This window comes from Mobula birostris, chromosome 19 (genome assembly GCF_030028105.1).
Source record: "Mobula birostris isolate sMobBir1 chromosome 19, sMobBir1.hap1, whole genome shotgun sequence".
NCBI classification, from domain to species: domain Eukaryota; kingdom Metazoa; phylum Chordata; class Chondrichthyes; order Myliobatiformes; family Myliobatidae; genus Mobula; species Mobula birostris.
This window is the reverse complement of record NC_092388.1, coordinates 48,523,372-48,531,404: the sequence shown is the minus strand read 5'-3', so window position 1 is coordinate 48,531,404 and position 8,033 is coordinate 48,523,372. Positions and strand designations below refer to the sequence as shown.

Here is an 8,033-nt window from a genome sequence, read left to right as displayed (position 1 = left end):
TTCTGCAAACCAAATTTCAGGAGATGAGTTTAACATGCATACATTTACTATATTGTATATTCAGTGGCATGAGGAAGTATGCAGATGCTGGAAATCCAAAGAAACACACAGAAAATTCTGGGGGAACTCAGCAAGTCAGGCAGTATCTATGGGAATCAATAAACAGTCAGTATTTTGGGCTGAGACCCTTCTTCTGGACTGGAAAGGAAGGAGGGAACATGTGTCCTTCAGGTAACCTCAATGGAAATGAATAAACAGTCGATATTTATTCATTTCCAAAACTTCGACTGTTTATTCATTTCTATAGATGTTGCCTGACTTGCAGAGTTCTTCCTGCATTCAGTGTGTGTTGCTTTGTGTGCTCAGTGCTGACAAGGTAGGGAGTCCAAAATCTGAGAGCATAGCTTTAAGAGTAGAGGGGCAAGTTTAAAGGGATCACGAGGAGCACTTTTTCCACGCAGAAGGTGGTATGTGGAATAAGCTAGCACAGGAAGGGAAGTAGAGTGATATACAATTGCAACATTTAAAAGGCAATAAACAGGAATGTGGACAGTAAAGGTTTAGAGAGATATTGACCAAACGTGAGCAAATGGTACTGGCTCAGATAGGTAAATTGGTAGCATCACGTGAGTTGAGCCAAAGCATCTGTTTCCATGTTTTATAACACTATGATGAGAGTTAAACTATATAGAGTCATACCATGACTAGGTCCTTATTGCATACTTTGCTTCTGTGTTCACTAGGGCAAGATTGGAGCTTCTGAAAAACATTAGGCTAGATGCGTCCCACAGGGCTGGATGGAATATACCCAGATCACTACAGGAAGGGAGGGAAGATATTGCTGGGATGATGAGTGCCAGAGGACTGGAGGATGGCAAATGTTGCTCCATTGTTCAAGGAAGGGAATCATAGATCAATGAGTCTGATGTCAATGGACATCCATTTGTGCTGAGTGCAGGAAAGTTCAGGGCAGTCAGAAATCAGTTCTTTTTACACACAGAGAGAGTGGTGGGTCCTTGGAGTGCACTGCCAAAGGTGGTGGTAGAGGTAGATACATTAGGGACATTTAGGAAAATCTTAGAAACAATATAGGTATAAGAAAAATGGAGTGTCATTGGGCTGTGTAGAAGGGAAGGGTTAGATAGATTGTGGAGGAGGTTTATACAGCTCAGCGCAATACCATGGGATGCAGGGCCCAAATCATACCGTACTGTTCTATGTGCTATGTTTTGTGACAAACAGGATGAAGGTCTTTTGTTCCTGATAACATGATTCCTTTCTCTCCCATATCTTAGAAAGGCTAACGAGCAAAAGTATTGAAAGAAAGTGAAGCACAATTACTCATTTTTCTCATTGATTGGTGTCAGCAGTATGATGGTGCTTAACCTGCTCCTGGAATCTTGAGAACATCAGGGAAAATTGGACACCTATTGGGTACATGTACCATCCTGGCTTGCATAAAGATCATGACCTCTGAGGCCCCATTCATCTGAGTTTTATCTCCCCGTATGTCATCGTTGCTATGAATAGTCAGACTACACTTGTGTGCTTGCCTACCCACATCCTTTACATGTGCCTGAGTGCAGTTTCGATAACGTCAGTCCCCAAGCCACAATACAAACACACGATTGCACCAGGTGCAGCCTGAAATTGCTTTGCTGCTGCAAGGCCAGAGATGTTGCTTATAAGAGAGCAAAGGCCTGGTGGGGCAGATTGTCTTTAGACGGTATTTTCCATTGGGAAAGGTATGTATGTGGAGGGCTGCACATTTGATCAACTGTTACATTGGTGTCTGCCATCAGGTAGGTTACTGACAACCTCTTCACTGCGTAATTGAATAGACATGGAACAATGGGCAGATTCAGCCATTATTTGCTTAAAGTACCTCTTCATTTCTCCTTACACCTCTTTAACCCCAGTTAAATATCTCTTCTCATGGAAAATTGCCCTATTAAAAGCTGTACCATATAGCCAGTGGGGAACTTAAAGCTACATTGTAAACAAATCAGCTTATACAATAACTCTTATTGCAGAACATTGAGTGGGGGACGTGTGAGGTAGGAGTTCATGAGGGGAGGTTGGTTGGGGGTTACTATACAGAGGGGGTTGACAATGTGGTGGCAAGTGCGAAGGACGTCCAGGTAAAACCGAAGTTAGTGAAACAACATAAGTAAAAACAATAAATGTTGGAAAATTCAGCACAACAGATAGCTTCTGTGGAAGGAGAAAATGTTTCATGTCAGAATTGAGAAAGAGAGAAAACAGCGTTGTCTACTTTTTATTGAATTAAATTGAATTGAATTGACTTTATTTCTTACATCCTTCACATACATGAGTAAAAATCTTTATGTTACGTCTCCATCTAAATATGCAATGAGCAATCATAGTAATTTATAGTAATTTATAATAAATAGAACAGTCAATGTAACATAGAAATACACTCAAATCAGCATGAGTTAATCAGTTTAGTGACCTGGTGGAAGAAGCTGTCCCAGAGCCTGTTGGTCCTGGCTTTTATGCTGCAGTACTGCTTCCCATATGGTAGCAGCTGGAATAGATTGTGGTTGGGGTGACTCAGGTCCCCAATGATCCTTCAGGTCCTTTCCTCACATCTGTCTTTGTAAATGTCTTGAATCATGGGAAGTTCACAACTGCAGATGTGCTGGGCTGTCCACACCACTCTCTGCAGAGTCCTGAGATTAAGGGAGGTACAGTTCCCATACCAGGCAGTGATGCAGCCAGTCAGGATGCTCTCAATTGTGCCCCTGTAGAAAGTTCTTAGGATCTGGAGGCCCATACCAAACTTCCTCAACCGTCTGAGGTGAAAGAGGTGCTGTTGTGTCTTCTTCACCACACAGCTCGTGTGTACAAACCATGTGAGGTCTTTGGCGATGTGGATGCCAAGGAACTTAAAGCTGTTTACCCTCTCAACCCCAGATCTATTGATGTCAATAGGAGTTAGCCCGTATTCCATTTCTCCTGTAATCCACAACCAGCACCAATGTCTTAATACTTTCATTTACTTAAACAACATTGAAATGACGTGCACTCACCTGAGAACGCCAATGAATTGAGGACATGCAACAAAAATTGTAATTGTTTCAATGTAAAAGATAAGCCCCTGATTAAAAATAATCCTTTATTTTTCATAAAAATGTGATTTTTTATTGCACAATGCAAGGCAGCACACAATTTCTAGTCTGATGTACTAAGCTTAGAGCATCAGTACACTGGAGAGAGGGTATGAAATTTGACCTAGTCTGGAAACTATTTAAAGGCAGGCTTCCGGAAGGCACACTGTTGAAAGTACTTCAGCGCATGTTTTTTTGGGGTTCAAAACATGCCTTGAGATGCCAGAAACATTCAGTTCTTTCTCTAATTACATTTTTATTCGATAGCAAGGACTGAACACGAATTTGAACTTCTTTCCATGGTGGGACTTCTTTCCTTGGAGGCAAAGCAACATTTAATAAGATTCCCATCTTTTCTTTTACAAGGAGTCCTGGAGAACCTCATAAAAATTTTATGGCTGGTGTATGCTGGACTTTAATGATGCTAGCTGGAAGCACAGACACTTTGTGAAAAGATTTCTAGCACTGTCCATGGCCCCGGGAGTTTCCTTTGGTAAGTGAAGGTGAGAATGTGAAAAATTGGTTTTCAGAAAAGCAGTTTAATACTCCCTTTCTACCCATCTGGAGGACACACTTGTGGTCAGTTGCAGTGACCAAACTTCAGACCAGCATGATAGTGACACAGCAGTTAATGCTGCTGCCTCATATCTCAGAAGGCCCAAGTTCCATCTTGGTCTCTAATATGGAGCAAACACAAGGAAATCTGCAGATGCTGGAAAGTCAAGCAACACACACACAAAGAATGCTGGTGAACGCAGCAGGCCAGGCAGCATCTATGGGAAGAGGTACAGACAACGTTTCGGGCCGAGACCCTTCATCAGGACTAACTGAAAGAAAAGATAGTAAGAGATTTGAAAGTGGGAGGGGAGAGGGAGATCTGAAATGATAGGAGAAGACAGGAGGGGGAGGGATGGAGCCAAGTGCTGGAAAGTTGATTGGCGAAAACGACACGAGGCTGGAGAAGGGAGAAAGTCATGGGATGGGAGGCTTAGGGAGAAAGAAAGGGGGAGGGGGGGAAGCCCAGAGGATGGGCAAGGGGTATAGTGAGAGGGGCAGAGGGAGAGAAAAGAGAGGAAAAAAAAGGATATGGAGTTAGGATTTTTCCCTGATACTGCTTGGGATCTCTCTGGGTGTTCCGATTTCTTCCTACATCCCAAAGACACGTTGATCAGTAGGTTAATTGTTGACTGCAAATGACTCCTCGAGGAGATGGGTGGTTGGAGAATGGAGGGAAAGGAGTGTTGATGAGGATTTGAGAGGGAAAAATAGAATTAATGTAGTTGAGAGTTTGATGGTCAGTGAAGACACCTTGAGTCAGAAGGACCTGTTTGAGAGTTATATGGCTGTCAACATCAAAGGAATTACTGAGCTGGAGTGAACTATTTAGTCCATAAAATCAGTGTCAATGCCTTCCCCACTCTGTGTCAGCCATCATCATTTTCCACTCACCCGTCACACTATCTGCAGTCACCAAGATAACAAGCTGCTTTCTCACTGTGCTGTCAGCTGTTCCAGGCTCACCTCTGGCACTGAAGGCGTTGGTTCCAAGTTCCACTCCAGAATTATCTGGAATGAATGAATCTGGAAATCGCAAGGAAATTTTGCCCAAGCTGAGTTATTTGCACCCATTTCTGGGTCAGGAAATTGGCCTGGGCATTCCCTGTCATGATTTACCCCATGACAGGCTTCATTTCCCTGTTGGATTTCCCACGTGAGATGTCATCATGTGCGTTGTTGGTTTTACAGACTTCACAACAGAAAATGGAATAAAAAGTGATGACCTACCACTATTATAGTTTGTTCATAAGTAAATGAATATATTATATAGAAATTAGGAATTCAGTGTGATTTAAAAGAACATCAATAGGACCATCTGTCTTTATGAATCACCCACTATTTGATGTGTGAATATTATCATATTAAACATGTTTGCCACACACAGCTCAGGCTGTGATTACAGCCCATGGCTCATCCCTGCTATAGTAACAGAAGCTGACAAATCCCCTGCTCGAGTATGCCTCCCAGCTTATCGCTGCCCCATCATAATGCTTCCCCATTCATCCTTTGCTCACAGGCCAACATCGTTGTTGATTTCCCATCCTTGAATTCCATTTGTGAACCTTCCGCCTTTTCCATTTCACCTCTTTCCATGTCAATTTCAGTCTGTCCCAGACTGATCCCTTTAACTAAGTTTTTGAGCCCACCATTTGCACACAATTCAGACATCATTCTCCATAATATTCACCATCTCCAACAGTATTCTACTACTAAGTACACCTTTCCCTTCCCCCACCCTACCTCTCTGTTATCGATAGGCATTGCTCTCTACGCGACTCCCTTGTCCACTCGTCCCTCCCCACTGATCTCTTTCCTGGCAATTATCCTTGAAACGTGACAAATGCTATACCTCATCACCAATCAGGGCCTCAAACAGTCCTTCTAGGTGAGGCGACACTTCACTTGCAAGTCTTTTGGGGTAGTCTTTTGTTCCCGGTGCCCCTGGTGCAGCCTCCTCTGCATTAACAAGACCTGATATGGATGTGAGATTCACAGACTACTTAGTTGCAGATCTTTTCTCTGTTTACAGCAAAAGGCAGGACTTACCAGTGACTACCCATTTTGATTTCCCATTCCCATTCTGACATGTCTGCCCATGGTGAGGCCAAACTTAGCTTGGAGAAGTAATAGCTTCTTTCTGGGTAGTCTCCGATCTGGTAGCATGATCATCGATTTCTCCAGCTTTTGGTAATTTCTACCCCCTCTCGCCATCTCTCTTTTCCCATTCTCCATTCTGATTAACCTCTTGCCTGCCAATTACCACCCTCTGGTTTTTATCCTCCTTCACTCTCTCCCATGGTCCACTGTGTCTCCTATTAGATTACATCTTCAGCCTTTACTTCTTCCAACTATCCCCTCCCAGCATCTTACTTCATTCTTCCTCCCCCACCCACCCATCTTTCCACTCAGAGGTTGTCACCTATCATCTGCCATTTTGTACTTCTCGTCCCCTCCTCCCACCCTCTTATTCTGGCTTCTGGCCCTCTCCTTTCCAGTCCTGATAAAAGTCTCAGCCTGAAACGTTGAGACTGACTTCGCGAGTTCCTCCAGCATTTTGTGTGAGTTTCCCGTGAGTCAGTGGTCATTGAAATGCAGTACATAGATCAAGCTTCAGTGTTTCTTCAGAGCGGCAATTTTTAAAGCAAGAACAACATTATTTGGTTATTATGTAACTTCAGATTTGGCATTAGTACCAAATGCAGCATCCATTTTGTGCACTAAAAGATATACTGTCTGAATTCTTATCAGCAATTTATCCTACTACTGAAAAGGCACTGGAAGGAACGGTTCCTACAGAAGTCCTTCTGCTTCTCAGGTAATTATTAAACATCCAAGGGCATCATTTGAAAATGTGTTGTAGTTCTCCTCAGGATTTCTCCATATTTAAATTTCAATTTCAAAATTAAAACAGGTTATCTAGTTATACATTGCTGTTATTTTTCGGTACAATAGTAAGCACACTCAAATACACTCAGCGGCCACTTTATTAGGTACACTTGTACACTTGCTTGTAAATACAAATATCTAATCAATCATGTGAATCAACTCAATGCATAAAAGCATGCAGACATGGTCAAGAGGTTCACTTGTTACTCAGACCAATGGGGAAGAAATTTGATCTGAGTGAGTTTGACTGTGGAATGAAAGCTAGCACCAGACAAGGTGGTTTGAGTATCTCAGAAACTGCTGACCTTCTGGATTTTCACACATAGCAGTTTCAGAGTTTACAGAGAATGGCGTGATAAACAAACAACATCCAGTTCTGTGGGCAAAAATGACTTATTAATGGGAGAGTTCAGAGGAGAATGGTCGGACTGGTTCAACCTGACAGGAAGTCAACAGAAACTCAAATAATATGTGTTACAACAATGGTGTACAGAAGATCATCTGTCATTGCACAACACATTGAGCATTGAAGTGGATGGATTACAACAGCAGGAGATCATGAACGTAAACTCAGTAGCTATGATGAGGTAAAGGAGGTCACCTAATAAAGTGGTCACTGAGTGTATGTCTTGGTATTATGGAAAGTGGTGTAAAATTCCAACCTTTTGACTGTTTTGTTTTTCTTTTATCAAAATAGGTCTGCTGCCCAAAGCATTTCGCATTGCACTAATTTGAAATCTGCAGATTACACCAGCTTTCTACTCCATAGGCCGTTCCCCTGGTGGTGTGGGATTGTTTGTGCAGACTAGTGATATAATAAAATCAGTATTGCTGGATAATGTCCAGGACAGCAGTGTTACTGACTGAGGTGATGCCAAAATACTGCACTGCAAATCAAGATTAATGTACTCTGCTTGGCTTATTGCCACTACGTAATGGGGTGGGAGAGGAATTTCTCAGCTTTCTCCCTGTATCACTGTGGCTTTTTTTTCCCTGTTAATTTGCCTCTCCTGTTATTGTGTCTATTTTCTGCTGCTGACTGCATAAGTAAGTAACAGAAATAGAGCTATCAATGGTAAATATTTTACTGAAGGCAGTAACTCTCAACTAAATAGCAGAGTCTAGTCTGAATAGCAGAGTGGGACATTCAATTCTTATTTGTCCTATGGAGACACATGAGACTTGCAGATGCTGGAAACGTGAAAAAAATACTACCAGAGGAACTAAACGTACCGGGCAACATCTGTGGAGGGAAATGGACAGTTGATACTTTGGGTCTTCACCTGGGTTCTTTGAGCAGCTTATTCTTTTTTGCTTACAAATCCAACGTTGTATATATTATATATTTAAGGAATTAAACATGCAATCCATTAACAATTTACATACAAAAATTTAGGTGTACACTATATCAGTGTTCAGTTAGAAATTCAACTTGTTATACATTTATTAAACCTCTTG

The 8,033-nt window shown here is 42.1% G+C and overlaps 1 long non-coding RNA gene across 2 annotated transcripts; it reads left to right on the top strand.

Annotated features, from left to right (window-relative positions):
- Positions 1–1,649: 1,649 nt before the first annotated feature.
- On the top strand, positions 1,650–7,508 carry LOC140212353 (uncharacterized). 2 transcript variants are annotated; one of them, XR_011889701.1, is made up of 4 exons: positions 1,650–1,745; positions 3,498–3,624; positions 6,438–6,504; positions 7,273–7,508. It is a non-coding gene; the product is annotated as an uncharacterized lncRNA (long non-coding RNA). The 2 variants fall into 2 exon arrangements; XR_011889700.1 differs by having other exon boundaries at positions 1,650–1,802.
- Positions 7,509–8,033: the final 525 nt, after the last annotated feature.